The sequence below is a fragment of the Camelus bactrianus genome, chromosome 27 (assembly GCF_048773025.1).
Source record: "Camelus bactrianus isolate YW-2024 breed Bactrian camel chromosome 27, ASM4877302v1, whole genome shotgun sequence".
Lineage (NCBI taxonomy): Eukaryota > Metazoa > Chordata > Mammalia > Artiodactyla > Camelidae > Camelus > Camelus bactrianus.
In genome coordinates, this window is record NC_133565.1 from 17105385 (window position 1) to 17120970 (window position 15586).

General features: G+C 43.8%; 1 protein-coding gene and 1 pseudogene across 2 annotated transcripts in view; both read left to right on the forward strand.

Moving 5' to 3' along the window:
• The window catches only part of LOC141575204 (large ribosomal subunit protein eL39-like), a 66675-nt pseudogene extending 53801 nt beyond the window's left edge, over positions 1–12874 (forward strand).
• The window catches only part of IGF1R (insulin like growth factor 1 receptor), a 280712-nt gene that overhangs the window by 168010 nt on the left and 97116 nt on the right, over positions 1–15586 (forward strand). The window lies entirely within an intron of this gene.

Sequence of the window (15586 nt, forward strand, 5' to 3'; positions counted from 1 at the left end):
CTCTGCATCCTTCAGTCACTTACTAAAAATTTGTAAGGACTGCATTTTCTACAAAGCCAAGTTCTGAATGAGGAGTGTTTGTTTTGGAGTCAAGCCAAATTACTGCAGTACTGTTGAGGGAGATTTGCCCATGGAAGAGGGGCGGGTGGTGGTGTAGATGAATTGTGAGGGTGGTATAAAGTATTCTGAGTTTTAAAATTTTTAAATAATTCCTCCTTCTTCAATATCAGTGTGATTTCTTTATTCACATTCTTCCTTCAGTCTATTGAATTTGAATTTCAACTATGTAATATCAGTGCCACTGGAGATTATAAAATCCATCAAGGGAGGAAAATCTGGAGAGATGAAACCCAAACCAGCATCTTTGTAGTGAAGATGACCCCACTCACCAGGGGTAAACTGAACAGTCGCTTTTTCTTTTCTTTTCTTTTTCATAACTTTGTATTTTGTAATAATTTTAGATTTACAAAAAGTCAAAAACAAAAAACAAAAAAAACACAGCACAGAGAGTTCCTGAAATGTCACCTAGTTTTCCCTACTGTTGACATCTTACATAACCATAATCTAATTATCAAAACCAAGAAATGAACACTGGCACTGTCACAATGCTATTAACTACAGACTTTATTCAGATTTCACCAGTTTTTCCACGAATGTCCTTTTCTTCATTTCCAGGGTCTTTCATCCCATTTGTTTACTTTATCTGCAAGGTCTCCTCCTGTTGGGACAGTTCCTGTCTTTCTTTGCTTTCATGACCTTGATAGTTTTGGAGGTTATTGATCAGATATTTTATAGAATGCTCCTCCACTTGGGTTTGTCTGATATTTCTTTCCTAATTAGACTCAGTTTCAACATTTGGGGGAAGAAGACCGCAGGCAGGAGTGAAGTTGTGTTCTTCGCAGTGTATCGTATCAGAGTGATGCCAGTAGGTTTACTCCTAGTGATGGGAACCCTGATCACGTGGTTAAGGGCGGGTTTCTCCACTGTAGAGTTACTACTATCAACTTTGTGACCCAGTATCCTGGGGGTGGAAGGATAATACTTGGAGACTATGCAAACGTCCTGTTTCTCATCACTCACTAAACGTTGGCATCCTTTGGTGAAACTTACCTGCAACAGTTCTTCCTATGACGTTCTGATGGTGATTTTCTGTTTCCTTCTGTATGTATTCATTGGGACTTTTCTGTAAGGAAGAGCTGCCCTTTCTCCCCTGAACAGGCTCTTTAACCCTACTTTTCTTCAGGTAACTTTCTGGGTGGCTGAAGGTGATTTACAAAGAATGGCAATGTCCCTTAAATGTTGAAAGGACAGCGATGTACTGGACGGCTGCTCTGCTTTGGATCTACTGGATTGCTAAACCCATTAGAGCACTTGCAAAATAGTTTCCATGCCTTGAGTGTCCTTTTGATACTGTTTTGGGGTTTTTGTTTCTGTTTGGGTTTTTTGTTTGTTTGTTTTTTGCTATTTCTTTATAAACAGCCTTTATTTAGTAGGATTTGATAGAATGTGTTTTTTTGGGTTCACCTCTATTGGAAAGAATTTATATTTTCCACTGCAGCCATTTCATTTTCTACAAGCATTTTAAGGTGTCATCCAGACCCTTTACTGTATCACTTGTGTGCATTTGACCATCTTAGTGCTTATTAGCAGGTTCACCAAATATGGAAAGATCAGTGAATAAAATGAAATGTCTCTTTGAAATTGTATCAGAAGTACAAGCTATAGGTGAGAAAAAAGAGGAAGCTGACGTTATTGGCTAAAAGGAATTTCTGTGATTGTCTGTCGATTTCAATTAACCACACTCTTTGGCCTTGCTTACCACAGATTATCAAAAGCTGGCTGTCCTGCAAGGAGATAAGAGAGAGATAGGTGGCCGTGAATTCTCCCAAATGATGATAATGATGTATCACTGGTGTACAGCCATTTGAATTGTGGGATCAGGATAGAGTCCTCAGCAGAGATATTTATCCAAACTAACTATATTTAGAAAGGAAAATTAAAGTGCCCTCTGCATCTTGTATGTAAAGCAATGAAAATTAGCATGTGACCTTGAAAATTCTCGCCTCTCATTCTAGGTTTTGCAGTTGAAAATGATGTCTGGAGTATTAAGAACTAAGGCTGTTCTGGGACCTGTTGAAGTAGGAATATTTAGGAGATGGCAACGGTAGGGATGCCTTTGTTGCCTTCCTGAATCCCAGACTTACTTCGTGGAAGGTAGATGGAGGCCTGCTTACAGCTGGGCAGGGCTCCGGAGTGGCCACTGGGAGCCCGTGCTCCTGCCCTCAAGACCTTTCCGGCACTCCGAGGTCAAAGGGCAGTGAAGTGCATCATGCGGATCTGATCATAGTGTTACCCCCACCTCACTCATCTCTATTTCTTTGTAGGTCCCAGTGCCCAGAGCAATCCCTTTAGAATGGGATTGAAAACAACTGAAATCAGCCTCCAGCTGGCTGCAGTCCTGGGGGAGCAACTCCAGCTCCTTTGTCATTGCCTGAAGCTCTGTCCCTCCTGCCCCTCAGCTTTCTTGTGACCCCTCAGCTGACCTTGGAAAAACACAAGAATTTGTTTCTTAGTATCTGTCAGAGAGATGGGGCTCCTGCTTTTGCTGGTAGAGTTTCAGTTGTCTCAATCCCCACTCAACCCCAAACTCCTGCGGAGGCCACCAGGGGCAAGGACAGGAGGACCAGAGGGGACTGAAGGGTGAAGAAGACACAAACAGCACCACCAGCCGAGCGGTAGTTCATTAGCCTTTCCTGACTCTGCTTCCTGCTGCCACTGAGCTCACACTTAGGGGACAACCACAGCCAACACTTCTTCAGCACTTGCTTCAGCACTGCCAGGTACCACTCCAAGCACTTTGCAATACTGATTCTGCTTTCCCCTAGCTAGAATTATTATCCCCACTTTAGAGACGAGAAAACTGAGTCATGGAAGGGGTAAGTGATTTGACCAAGGAAGAACAGCTAGTAAATGGCAGACCAGCGGTTCGAACCTAAGCGATCTGGACACAGAGCACATACTCTTAGACCCTACTCTCTGCTGCCTCTTGTTAGAAGTCCCCCCACCCCCAACCCCCGCCTACTTCCAAACACAGACACTAACTTTAGATCTGGATGGGTCAGATGGCTGGAAGTGGTGTCTCACCTCTACATGCCTCAGACATGAAAATGTTAGGTTCACATGGTGCTCAGATTTCAGACATTCTGCGAGCTCTGTGTAGAGGAACGAGGGCCTTTCTTTGTCATCTTCCCCTTCTTCCTAGACTTAGTGGCAAGATCAGTACCCTGGATGGTGGAGATGGTAGTGGGAGATGAGATACAGCTGCCCCCTGATGCTGCTTTATCCCCATGAATGACACGTCCAAGGGCCCCCGGCTTGGGCGGATATCTCTGCTTACATGGTCCCTCAGTCTTCATTTCACTTTGGAAGGCAAATCATTTGCTTGCTGTTATTTTGTCTGTAATTAAAAAAAAAATTATAATCCAGGCTTTTACCATATTATGTATTTTTCAGTTTCTTTTCAAGCCCCTTCCGAAAGCTCAGTTGTTCCACCGAACTTTGACATGGCCCTTGTGATGAACTTTGTACACATATCACTCCCCCTTGGAGTTTTAATTGCATGCTCCACTCTTTTCTGCCTTCCTGGGTGTTATTGCTAACACAGCTGGGGCGAGCAGGCTGTCGGGAACCCCCCACAACCCCGGAACGGGGACATTCCAGCGGGGTGTGTCCATTGATCCCAAAGCACATGATGTGCGAGGCGCTGTTGATGAAAGATACTGGAAGCCAGTGTGTGCTGTGTTCAAACCCGACTGCCTTGAAACGTTGCTTTCTGTGGTAGCAAAATAAGCTTTTGATAGTGTCTTGTTTCATCCGGTATTATCTAAACCAGAGAGAACAAGTGAGTAAGCAGTTCATTACTTACTTTAGGAAAATAAGCTTTAGAAAAAATAAAAAGGTAGAGGGAGAAAATGGACTGAAAGTCTTGCTTTCCCAGTAAGCTGTTTTTAAAAGTGTGTGTGTGTATGTGTGTGTATTTTGAAAATCAGTCTTACTACCATCATAATGAAGTTATCAAGCACAGTCTACAAGCTACCAAGAAAGCAATTTCCTCTGATTCACCTTTTCCCCATTGGGACACTTGACTGGTCTCTCTGCCTGTGTGTGGCCGGTGCTCTGTGTACGGAGGGTCTTCACAACACAGACCCAGACAGCTCATGGACACCTCTGCAAAGTGCATGTGGGAGACAGGCTGCCCGGCTGAGGGTTGGAGTTGGTTTTCTTGCATGCGGTTAGGTCATTTGCTGCAGGGCCGGAGCTGTGGGGTGCTTCTCCCCCTCAGCCTGTGGGGGTCGCCCGTCTGCTGTGCTTGTCCATTTAACTAGAAGTTCAACCTTGGAAGGTTCCAGAAAAGGGGCTTCTCCACCGACACTCCAGCATGTTTGCTTCTAACATGCAAAGGTTGTCCTTTCTGTCTTCCTGGAAAGGGGAGTCTCCTGGCATTTTCTTTCTAGATAAACTTCCCGGGACTCCTTCATGCAGCAGTTTTCTGTGTGTTTTGTTTTGTTTTTCCCCCGTAGAGAGAAGTAACATTCTAACTAGAACGTTCCCCGTTCTGATACCAAAAATGGCCTCCTTGGAAAATTCCAGAACAGACCCCTTAGTCCCTGCCCCCAGAGAGAGGCAGAAACAGGTGACGTGCTTTCCCAGCAGCCGCATACCCACCAGCCTTGCACAGTCTAAGCTTAGAAATCTGTGCTGTGTACGTTCATCTTTTTGTTTTCACTCCTTCACTTCCCTTAATGAAAGAAGAGACTCTTTTATTAAAACGGATTTTGCTCTGAGGGGGCTCAGAGAACAATCCATTGTCCTGCAGAGGTCAAGGCTGTGCCCAACAGCGGGACCATTGTGCTGCCGCTGCCGTTGGGTCTGGGGGGGTAGGGGGGAATGTTTATAAAAACAAACTTTTGAAACCGGGACAGTGGCAGGCTTTGTTTACCTGGCGCTCCAGACTTAAGGTACTCATTTTGCCTGAAGAGTAATGAAGTGCAGAGCTGTAATTAGAAAAGGCTGATGTAACTGATATGCTAACAATCTCTGGTTGAGGGTTCTCTCTCTCCCCAGTTGAGGACAGTCATGCACTTATTTTTCTCAAACCAACATCAGAACTGTCCGTCGAAGGCAAAAACAGGCCTCAAAAAACACTGTCTTCTGGCAGAGAAAGATAAAGACGCTCGTCCTCCAGGCCAGTGCATGTGGAACGTTTTAAAGAACAATTTTGAAATGAACTCTTTGGACGAAACCCTATTGCAGAGTCGTTTTTACAGAGGGGCAGTCGGATTTGTGCGAGCCAGGTGGGAATGCAGTCGTAAGAGGACTTGTTCCTTTTGGCGGTCTCTCTATCTGGGAGTGAACCCTTGTAGAAAACCTGTTACAGAATCTCAGGGGCGCTCTTTCCTTTATCAACAAATGACGTTAAGTATGGAACACGCTGGGTGGGATTTAAACTTTTCTTTTGTTAGAGGTCTAGCATCTAAGTTGGGAAGCTGCACATTGCAATTCTCCTTGCAGCCACGGTCAGGGGTGTCTTTTGTTTGCTCACTGGCGTGCACTACATTTCCAGGCGCTAACCTGCTGGGATTTTTGGTTCAGTTTGCTCAGTAGATTTGTTTGCATCTTTAGCATCTCTCCACCTCCCCACCCCCCAGAAAATTAGAATATTTGCAACTCATTGGTATTAGTGAGATTCCCACCCAGGTGGCTGTGTGCTCTCTCATCTTTATAAAGAGGTGGGGTGAATTCACTCTCAGTGCATCAGAGCCGTCGGTCAGCCCTGAGTCAGGGGTGATGGACTATGGACCAGACACCGAGGGAGCCCCGGATATGACAGAAATAAATAGGATAGAGCCTTTGCTCATTTTCTTTCTCATTGGTTTAGGGTCTTGCCGATTCTGCGCTGCATTTAAAGGGACATTTCCTATACACCCAATAGATAGATGGTTTAAAATATTTTTAAAGCCTTCCTCTCTCAGCACTCACTTCCCCCGAGTAGGCGGATACCTAGCTTTTCTTCATTGTTATCCTGACCACCCAGCAGCCTTTAAAGAAGGTGACCATGTGTGTGATTCCCTTCGCTGCCACTGAGCGGTCCAGGGGGAATTCACACAGCTGGTTACAGGTCTTCTGGGCTTTCTTCAGGGTGCGATTGGTTTTTATTTTACCAGAAGTAACAGTCTATCAAATTAGCAGCTGCTAGAAGAGAAACTACATCTAGATACAGAATTATTTTCTTGTCAGCAGTACATTTTCATAATAGCAACAGGGAAAAAAAATTCTAACCAGCAGCTGAAACATACTAATACTGAAGAAATTCCTGTGAACTGTGTGTGCTGCTTTTGTTTGTTTGTTTTTGGAGCAGATGGGCTTGTTTGCTTTTTGCTTAAACATTAATCAAAAATCAATTTATGGCTATGTAAGTGGCATTAGATAATTCTCATTCTGACTACAGTAAATAACATCTATTTGTTCATGTTAGATAAGTCTGGGTGGCGATGAAATGTAAAATAGAATTACATGAGATATGACATATGGCTATGTGTTTTATAAATTAATGCTTTTATGCATGTGGGAGGAGAAGTAATTTAGCTTACTGACAAAAGGAAAAGCAGAGGAAATTCCAGAGGAAGAACAGGGTAGCAAGTCTAAATAAAGATGAAGAGAATATGATAATTCAGTTGTTCTATTTAACCAGTCATCCCAATTTCAATGCTGGGATAAGAACTGGGAGAAAAGGAACATTCTAAATGCTGAACATTTTAATGTATTCCAACGATGCTTTTGTAACTCTTTTGCTGACCAAAAAAAAAAAAAAAAGTATTCAGGAATTGGGATGGTATCACATATAGATGAAAACATTTATACGTCTTTTCCTAATCTTCTAGCAGGCATGTCTGTTTGTAAATAAGTTGCTTGAGCTAGTCATGCTTGTGCAAAGGTAACTGACATTTCTTGATATAGAAAATTACTTTTTGCTGAGTAACTATATATATATATGTATGTACGCACGAAATGTATACATTCTTTGACATATCCAGAGAAAGTGAGAGTAATGACATTACTATTAATGCTCCCTTTTTCATAGGTGTAGATCTGTTAATTGTAAGAAATCTGTTTTTAAATTAATCCCAGGGAACTTTTTCTTTCTTTCCTAAGATTCATTTAGCCTTGAAAAGGCCAAAAGTTTAATGAAGTTTCTAAATGCCAATCTTTCCTTCCTCCTGTTAGAGAATGTGCTTCAACTATAATTATATTTGCATTGTTTAAAATCTTAGTGATTATGCAGCCAGACCTCTGAGGAGGCTGAGAAGTTGTAAAAGTGAAAGCTTGAAGACACGATCAGGCCCCCTGGAGACCCTCTTCACCCATCACATGCTGATTCATGAGGGATTTATATGAGGCTTTTATTTTCCCCCAGCTTGACTGAGATGCAGTTGACAAGCAAAAATTGACCACCTTTACTGAGGTGAACCACTTGAGGTTCTGATACGCATAGGTGTACGTGGTGGCATGCTCATCACAGTTAAGCTCATTACCACATTGGTCACCTGACTTAAGGTGAAATTCCTGTGAATATTTTTGCCCGATTAAACCTGGAAGGATCTGGGGAGCACCCAAAACTTTGCAGACTCTTCTTGTATCTCATATGCAGTAGGTACTCAGTGACTCTGAGAGTAGGGAGAGGAATTAAGAAATACTCTTTTTTTTTTTCTTTTAAATTTTTATTTATCTTTTATTTTTGAGGGGGAAGGTAAGTAGATTTTTTTTTAATTAATTAATTTATTTATATGGAGGTACTGGGGATTGAACCCAGGACCTCGTGCATGCTAAGCACGTGCTCAACCCCTGAGCTATACCCTCTCCCTCATAAATACTCTTCTAATACTTTGTTCAGTGTGTGTTGTTAACAGAGTAGACATTGGGACTTTGGCTGTGAATTGTGCCTTAGAATTTATTTTTCATATTCCCTGATTCAGGATCAGAGCTGGCATGATAACCTTAGAGGAGCTTTGTGTGTGTGCAACATGGAAATTGAATCAGTCCCTCTGGCTCCCTTTTCCCCGCTTCATATGTAGTCCCTCTTTTCTCTCCCCACCCCCACTTATGTGTACTCTACCCCTCACCCTTTGATTTGCAGCCCTGGCTGTCAGTTGAGGTGAGCCTGTGAAGTTCTCTATTTGCAGCTGATTGGCAACTTTCCGTTCCCCCTTCTGCTGCTGCAGCTGAATCATGACTTGCCTCCATCAATTTTCTGAGCGCCTCACCTCACGATCATGGTGGGGAAATTACAGTGATTAGTGCGCCAACCCTTGTTTGCCCATAAGTGTTCCAAAGTAGTGTTTTAAAAAACCCTTCTAAGATATTTTCTTCTTTCAGAGTAGATACAGTGAATATTAAATGTCCCCTAATTGACTGAAATTTCTGTACTGTAAAATTGAACTGGCAGCTTTACAGAATAAAAGGTTACAGGTATGGGTTTGATGAAGGCTCACAGCTTCTTACATCCTGAGGTTACCTTACCTCTTATTGTCGTAGGACTACTGTCAGTGGCTGTTTCCATTTCCTCTTTGTTTTTCTAAAAGATATATTCATTTTTCCATAGCTTCTTTAATATCAACCAAAGGAAAGAGACTTTGATTGTCTATGCTTTTCTCCCCACCATTCATTGACATTAATATCAAAGTTGGCTCTTTCGGGCGGCTTATAAAAATTTAAAATTCCACCAGCCGCCTAAACCATGCATAAAAATCAGGTTTATACATGTGCTGAGGATGCATTTGTATCTTGTGTTGTTCAGCAGTTGTGGCGTCCTCCGTGGGGTCCTCAGTCCTTCTGCTAGCTGGCCCTGATAAAGTTATCAAGGGTACCACGGGATGCACTGGCACTTCCCAGGCAGTGACCAGGGTGGAGGCACAACAGTGTTGAGCCACTAAATTTGGAAATAATAAATGAGTTAGGAGAGGATTTAAGTGTAATTTAGCTGCATGGGATTCATCTTTACTTTTATGCCTGTAACGTAAACTACAGTAAGAGGAATATAAGGACAGGAAAGTTAAGATCTGCTTGCAGTAACACCACTAGCAAGTTGGCTGACTTTGGTCTGGTCTGTGGGTTTATCCTTCAGTGCTGCTGCATGATGCTGACCCCAGAGGCGCTGTCCAGTCTCTGGCTGGGGCACACAGGGCTTCCCAGAGGTCCCTGTGTGGGAGACACACAGTGGAGAAGAGACTGGTACGAATGGACTCAGGGACCCAATTCGGCAAGAGCAATGCTGCTTCCCTTACACTGCCTTTAAAAATATTTGAAGGCCACTGAATAATCCCCTTGCCCCCTCTCCCAAAGATTAATGTTAAGAATTCAGTGAATTAGTATGATTAAAGGAAATTACACAAACACTTTCTCAGGATATGTTTAAACAAATGTGTGAATGCTCAGTTTTTGGCTTGGCATAAAGGAAGGATAGCCTTGACCCAGGAATTCATTACTTGGTTACCAGTTACTATATTTGCTCCTAAGACAAAGTCACAACAGACCATTGTTTACAGGGCAGTATCTCAGCATAGGTGCAGATGCTCTGAGGGGTGCCGTGCCAGCCCGAGATGCACCAGCTCCTTGACTCTGTGCCGATAAACTAAGATTGTTGGACAGTGTACTCGCAGGAAAAGCAGTCTTTGGAACAAAACAGAGCTGCCTGCATCTGAATATGGGTTCCACCATGTATTTACATCAGGTGTTCCCTACCTGTAAAATGGAAGGTTCCCTGCCAAGATGGAAGAGAGGACAGGTTTAACTCGACAAACGATGTAGCTGCCCAGCAGACAGTAAATGCTCACTGAGAACCACGGAGGTTGGAGGATGTCTGAAATCTGATGACGCTCACCTCTGGAGTGCATTTAATTGACTCATATGATTTGAGGCTGTTCTACTTCTGGTCTCACAATTGTCTGGTCCTACCTCATGTGGGGATTTTTACTCCCTTCTTCTACCCCCCCCCCAATATTTGCTAAGCACCTTTGTTGCATGTTGGGTTCTTCTGTAGACCCCAAGGTGATGTCAGGAGTACAGAATATTTACTAAGGAGTAACACTTGTGAGAGGAAGAGAGGAGGAAGGAGATGATGTGGATGGGTTGGGGAAGAGGGGAACCTATGCATCTGAGTAGGATGCTGACTGACAGAGGCTCTGCCAGCCCTTGGGGAACTCAGAGCAAAGGGTGCCCATTTGAGGAGACCTTGCTGGACTGAGATAGCCAGGCCCTAGGACCACTGCCATGCTCAGTTCCTGGCCAGGGGCTGCCCTAAAAGAGTGTGACCCTAGAAGATGGACCAGCTGGAGGCCACTGGTGAGTGACTGCAGCTGGACAGCATATCCTTTTTGGAAAAGGACCTGCACCGTGCATCTCTTTGCCCATACAGCCCTACTATTTAAAGTTGGGGTCTCTAGTAGAAGAAGGGAATAAAAATCCCCACATAAGGTAGGACCAGACAAAATAATACATGTTTTCAGTGAGTGTTTGATTTGCATATGGCTATGGGAGAGGAAACTGTTTCTTGACTTACAAAGTACTAGCAGAGCCTTGCAGTAATCACCTTATGGGAAATACAGGCCATCACCTACGTGTTTACACTAGAGTGCCAGTCTCCTTGCATCTGAGCTGGTTTAGATGTGTGCGGTGCTAACATAATCAGTCTAGCCAAGATACTACCATCTTCCTCAAGCCTCCAGGAAGGCATGAGGCCAGCTGCTCATAATTGTTAGAATCAATCCTTAATTGTTTTTTCTGCATATTCCCCCTAACTTCTCTGAATCAGTTGGGTCCAAAGCTTGAGGAATACTATCTCTTTGACAGCATCCTGCCTCGGCCACACCAACAATATGCCCACACCATTTACTTGCTTGTTTTTGGAATGCCAACTCAAAATGTGTGACTTTGATGCTTGATTAGGATCTCAGCCTTTATTTATTGTTGAAGACTATTCAACCTTTGAGTTTTTTCCATCCCACTGTATTCTTCTAAGGGCATAGAATAGAATGTTCTCTGCTAGAAACAACACAGATTTGTCATAATGCAACCCTCCAATATGCAAATAACTTGTTAGCAGATATTATAGAAAAGACTCTATTTTCAATGAAAATAAAAAGAGAAAAAATACCTAAGAATTAACAAGAAAATGTAATGCTATTAAAAATACAAAGACAACTTGAATAAATGGAAAGACATACAATATCATTAGATAGGAATAATCAACCTTATCAAGATGTCAGTTCTTTTCAAGTTAACATGTAAATTTAATGTGCTCCAAATACCAACAGGTTTCTTTTCCCCTAATTCTAAAGGTATCATGAATAAAAACAAACACAATACGAGACAGCCAAGAAAACTGTGTAAGAACAATGAGGAGCCTTAGTCTTATCAGATATTAAAATAGCCCACGGAGTCTAAATAATTAAAACAGTGAGGTGCTGGTACATGAACAGGCCATTAGAATAGCATAGATAGTCCGAATATAGACATGAGTACATGTGGAAATTTAGTATTTGATAAAGGCAGCCTCTGAAATCAGTGGGATAAAGACGAATTCTTCACTGACAGGCATTGGGGCATGGGTAACCATCTGGAAAAGAAAGTTGGGTCCATACATCATACCCTACACCACACTGAACTCCAAATGGATCCAAGGTAAAAATGTAAACAATAAAACTTAAGAAGTCCTAAGAAGGGGAGGGTATAGCTCAAGCGGCAGAGCGTACGCTTAGCATGCATGAGGTCCTGGGTTCAATCCCCAGTACCCCCATTAAGAGAAATAAATAAATAAAACTAATTACCCCCTAAAAGTCCTAAAAGAACACATGGGGGAATTCCTTTATAACCTTGGAGTGGGTAAGGCCTTTTAGTTTCAATACGAAATCCAGAAGCCCAGAAAACAAAGCATTCATAAGAATTGAATAAATTATTAAAAATAAAAACGAAACCAAAAAAGACTTATGCATAGCCAGAAACCATAAGCAAAGACTAATGCCAAACTGGGAAAAATATATGCAACATCTGTCATAGTTAAAGAGCTAATCTTCCTAGTTAAAACAACAACAACAACAAAAGCAGAGCTCCTGGAAACTGATAAGGAAAAGACTACCAGTTCTGAAGGATTAGGGGTGAAATATTGAACAGATAGTTCACAGAAGAGGAAATACGCATAACTATTAAGCATATAAAAATATTTACTCTCACTCATAAAAGAAATGGAGATTAACACTGCACTGAGATACCATTTTTTCACAGTTCATACTGGAAAGAAGTCCAAAATGTTTGATAACACGCTCTGTTGGCAAACTGGTAGGAAAACAGCCCCAAGGTGCTGGGCGGACCGCAAAATGGTACCACGTCTGTGGAGGGGAATTTGGCAATAACTCTCAAGTTATAAATATATATACCCTTTGACTCAGCAACTTTGGGGAGGGCATTTATCCCACAGATATACTTGCACACGTGCAAAGTAACAATTGTGCAAAGTTATTCATTATAGCATTGTTTGAAATAGCAATAGATGGGAAATAACTCAAATATGCATCAATAAGGGAACAGATAACTAAGTTAAGGGCAGTGGCTCCCAAACTTGTCTGCTCCTTGGAATCACCTAGGGACCTTTTTTTTTTTTTTTTTTTTTTCAAATTTCAAATTTCAGGTCATACTCCAGACAAATTAAATCAATCTCTGGAAGGTGGGATACAGATTTCATATCTTTTTAAAGTTCCCCAAGTGATTCTAGTGTACAGACAAGTTTGAGAACCACTGAATTAGGGTTTATCCATACAGTGGAATATTATTTAGCTGTTGAAATAAAGATCTTCAACATATACTAAGTGAACAAAATAACAAGCAGAACAGTGTGTACAAAAAGTTATTACTGGTATGAAAAGGGAAAAATAAAAATATTTGTATTTGCCAAATACAGAAAGCAAAGAATGAGATGGAGGATTATGTTATATCTCATATATATATTAAATTTCTGAGCCATATAGTTAACTCTACCAAACATTTTCAGTTGTTTATTATTGAAAGTACTAAGTCCTTGTATGTTTCTGTGAATGTCAGACTGAAGGCACTGAAGCAAGCCCTCTGGGAAAACTCATCTTCCTTTATGTGGATATGTTGCTGAGTGATTTGTTCTGTGCTGTCCTTTATGGTACCCAGAGTTACTTTGGAACTTGTGGTAGGGACCAGACATTCCTCTAGGTACCCTGGAGATGTGGTGAGTACTGCAGATGAGAAGTTCCTGTCCTTATTGGAGCTTATATGCCAGGGCGGAGGAGGGAAGACAGACTGTAAAGCCAGCAAGTGGCTAATCAGATGAAAGGATGATAGTTCAATCTCATGACCAGAATGAAACAGATCTGTGTGACAGTGGTGGGCAGGTGGGCGTGGTGCAGGTGGAGGTGTCATTTGAGCTGACAGGGGAAAGGTGAGAAGGAGCAGGGAGCCACAGGCTGACTTGGAGGAGGCCTTCAGAGAGAGGGAGCAGGGAAGGACCCTGTGGCAGAGCCAAGCTTGAAACTCTGGGCTGCATCAGGTCTGGAGACCAGCCTGTCCGGGTTCTGTAGGCACCGCTTTGTGGACTTACCTCTCTTCTCTTGGTTCTTCCAGCAAACTGTGCAGCGGTGGTACTGTCCTGTCCTGGCAGAAAGAGGAGCGGGAACAGGGAGGCCTTTCTCTCTCCCCAAGATGCTCTGAGGGGACAGACAGGTGGCACGGGGCTTGTGAAAGGTCTGCCCAAGGTAGGAAGTAATTTTCAGGCAGAAGAGGAATTTGCCAGGTAGTGGAGGCAGAAAAGGGCCCACCTGGCAGAGGAAACAGCATGAGCAAGAGCAGCTACGCATGCTTCGGGAGCCACTGAGACAGGAGCAGGGGCAAAGCTGCCAGAGCTTCCGACCTAGGGGCTGGGGGCCACTCATCAGCAAGGAGCCAGTTAGGAGAACAAGGGAGTTAGCTGGGGAGCGGGCAGGGAAAGGATGGGGACCGCATGCAGACATTTGGCACATCCAGCATCTGCTTATTGTGGGCCCGCATCGCCACAGATACACATTAGAAGATGACACCAGTTTTGCCCTCAGAAGTTCAGGGTCTAGAGATGTGGCCAGACCTGCAAGCAGAGTCAGAGTATGGCGTTGGACGCGCTGTCAGGGACGCTGACAAAAATGCTGCAGCTTTTCAGAGAGTTCTGCGGGGGCAGGGAAGCAGTGGAGAACAGTGGCCTCTCCCGGGCAGGCAGGGGATAGCACAGAAGGCAGCAGGTAGGCAACAGAGGCAGGCAGACAGTGAGAGCCTAGGGGGGATAAAGGGGACCTCAAGTGGTCAGTTTGCCGTAAGTTGCATCCTGCAAGGAGTCCTTTGTATCTTTGTGCTCAAGGCTCGGACAGTCTGGCTGTTTGGCCACGGGTGGCAGCATGGCTTACCATCAGAGTGTACAGTCAATGAGCAAATAGATATAGTGCAGATCCCTCATGGGTCCAGCCTCCTGGTTCCCTTCTCCATCAGTTCAGGAAGGGGCCTCTCTGCAATCTCTCTCAGGAAGGTGGTTTGTGTAGACCTTTGAGGTGATTATGCCTCTCTAGGAGCTGCCTAACTTGAGGGAGCAGTGCCTCTGTGCTGGACACCGCAGATTATCTTGCTCAGGTCCTGTGAGGATGGTGAGGCCGGGAGGAGTGGATTGTGATTCAAGTCAGACCTGATGGGGAGTTACCATGGAATGCAGTATCCCGGGTGAACTACCCCCTCTATGGAAAATGCAAGTTAACTTCTTATTTCTTGTCAAGTGACCTTAATACAATCGTCTCAGTTTCTTTATACATATATGCCAACACACACAGTCCGCTCTGAGTGAGATCACAGCTCCAGAAACTTGCGATGAGGTCTAACAGGGCATCTGATTCACCTCTGTGCCATGAAGGGCGCATTGTGTAAGGAAACAATTTTTAGTACAGGGGTTTAAAACCACTTCTGAAAAGACAACTATAAAATTTAGGAGCAGGGGCAGGAGGAAGGGTCAACTAAACTGGCTCTCGCTCTCTTTTGAGAGCCTTTAAGCTCTAAGAAGGAGAGTAAGAATTGTAGAAACAAAACCTTTTTGATTTTCCACAGAACAAAAATGATGTGAAGCTGCAAGTCAGCAGTTCTCGCCCAGGGGCTCTAAAGGACGCCCACCCGTGTTTGCTTTTCTGGAGGACCTTTGGCCATCTCCTCACTGTGGGTTCCTTTTGTCTTGGTGCTGCCCCAGCTCAGGGCGAGGACGAGCGAGCGGGCATCCCGCACCCTCCCTGCCTCGGTGGACCAAGGTTGTTTACTACTTTCTACTCCGAGTAGCACGCCAATCACGAGGGCCCGCCCTCCTCCCCGCCCAATCGGCTCGTTGGGAAAGTCCACCTTTCCGCGGGGCCCGGGCGGCTACTGGCTGGAGCAGCTGTCAGTCAAGCGGGCATCCCGCAAGGATGCAGCAGGAGTATTAGGGACGCGATCACCAGAGCTGAGGGGGAGT